This window comes from Jaculus jaculus, chromosome 7 (genome assembly GCF_020740685.1).
Source record: "Jaculus jaculus isolate mJacJac1 chromosome 7, mJacJac1.mat.Y.cur, whole genome shotgun sequence".
NCBI classification, from domain to species: domain Eukaryota; kingdom Metazoa; phylum Chordata; class Mammalia; order Rodentia; family Dipodidae; genus Jaculus; species Jaculus jaculus.
The window spans coordinates 52,734,753-52,736,974 of NC_059108.1; the positions used below are offsets into that span (position 1 = coordinate 52,734,753).

The following is a 2,222-nucleotide window of genomic DNA, read 5'->3' on the forward strand; positions in this document are numbered from 1 at the left end:
AGAATAGTGAACCTTTTGAAATGAGGAGCCCTCAAGGAAGAATGCTGAAGGAACGTATCTGCTTCTTCATCCTACCTAGATTAACTGGTAGCCCACTTGGTATCACAGATGTTATAACACATGCATAAGAGAGGGTAATTGGGTTTGTAGTCAGGAGTCAAAGCAACATGCATTGTTCATGTAGAAAATAAAAAGTTGTGGGTCAGCTGAGTGACAGTCACAGGATCAACACCACCTCTAGCGTCCTGGAAGAGAGCGAGTGATTAACTGGGGTCTCCAAGTGCTGCAGAGCATGGAGAAAGAGCAGGCGACGCTGCAGGTCTGGAAGGACGTGTGGCTCACGAGCTTGAACGCGTGGTGGCTTTCTGGATGGCGTACTCTCACGACCAAGAACACTGGGGCTTCTTCACCTGCCTTGGCAACGATGGGCGGGTGCACGACCACCTCAAGCATGTCTGGCTGCAGGAGAGGCAGGTATGATGTATTGTCGCTTGTACCGAAGTTTCGAGTGCTTCCTCTGCTCTGAGCTTCTGGACTCAGCAAAAGCAGGCAGTGACTTTTTGCTGCGCTATGCCCAGGTGGCAGCCCCTGGCAAGAAGTGTGCCTTTGTGCTGACCCAGGATGGCCGTCTCATCAAAGTACAGAGGACCATCTTCAGCGAATGTTTCTACACCATGGTCATGAATGAGCTGTGGAGGGTGATAGGAGAAATGCATTACCAGAGTGAAGCCCTGGAGATGATGGATCAGATTGTCCACTGAGTGCGGGTGGACCCTGCCGGGCTGGGCCTGCCCCAGCTGTCAGGGACCCAGGCCACCGAGCCCATGGCTGTGCCCATGATGCTGCTCAACCTGGTGGACCAGCTCCGGGAGGTGGAAGAGGAGCTGGCCCGCAAGTAAGCCGAGCTAAGGGACCAGTGTGCCCAGAGGATTCTGCAGCATGCCCAAAGGGATGGACAAGTTGTGCTGGAGAATGTGTCAGGAGATGGCAAGGAACTCCCTGGTTACCTGGGAAGACAGCAGAATCCAGGTCATGTACTGGAGGCTGGCTGGTTCCTGCTCAGGCATGCCATCAGGAAAGGTGACATTGAACTTCGAGCCCACGTTATTGACAAGTTCCTCTTGCTGTCTTTCCGCTCTGGGTGGGACCATGAGCATGGAGGCCTCTTCTACTTCCAGGATGCTGATAACCTGTGCCCTACGCAGCTGGAATGGGACACGAAGCTCTGGTGGCCACACAACGAAGCCATGATTGCTTTCCTCACGGGTTGCAGTGACAGCGGGGACCCTTCCTTGTTACACCTCTTCTACCAGGTGGCTGAATATACCTTCCAATAGTTTAGAGATCCCGAGTACGGGAAGTGGTTTGGCTATCTGAATCAAGAGGGAAAGGTGGCTCTCACCATCAAGGGAGGTCCTTTCAAAGGCTGTTTCCACGTGCCCCGGTGCCTAGCGATGTGCGAGGAGATGCTGGGGGCCCTGCTGAACCGCTTCACCCAGGCCCCCGCCGCCACCTGCTGCCCACCCACGCTGTCCGCCCACGAAGACGAAAAATAAAGACCCTGCTCCAAAAAAAAAATAAAGAAAGAAAGAAAGAAAGAAAGAAAATAAAAAATTGTGAACCAAAACTGAGATGAATGTAAAAAGAGGGCAAAATATGTCAAATGTACAGCGTGCACTGTTGTTGGGCCAAATTTCCTTCTGCTGGGCATGTGACCTCAGTGCTCAGGACCGTCAAGCAGGATGGTCTAAATGACACCTGTTTTCCCAGAAACCTCGACCCTGACTCAGCCAGTTGCCCTGATGTGCCCCCATGAAGCACATAGCAATGGAGTCAGGAAGATGGACAGTTGCCAGGGGAATTTTGCTATACTTTAGGCGGAACCACTTAGGTGTTATCTCTCACCTCATTTGCAATGAATATAAATGCATCTATAAAATTGTGGAGTGATGTTGATTCATCTAAAAAGGCTTGAGTCAGGTTTCAAATTGTTCACTGTCATATGTTATCAATGTGACCTTGTCACATGGTTGAGGCTGACTGTCAAAGCATTATAGAGTATTTTTATAATTTCAATTTTAGCACATAACCTGGAAAGAAACAGTTTTATTTTCAATTAAGTTTTAAAATCTGCCAAAATTCTAAAGCTGAGAAGAATACAGGAGTTGAACTATTCAAATAAAGGAAAAAAAAAATGTTTCTCTGATCATTTTCTTTTAACA

The 2,222-nt window shown here is 49.1% G+C and overlaps 1 pseudogene; it reads left to right on the forward strand.

Moving 5' to 3' along the window:
* Nucleotides 1-265: 265 nt before the first annotated feature.
* On the forward strand, nt 266-1,556 carry LOC101598009 (annotated as a pseudogene).
* The last annotated feature ends 666 nt before the right edge of the window (nt 1,557-2,222 follow it).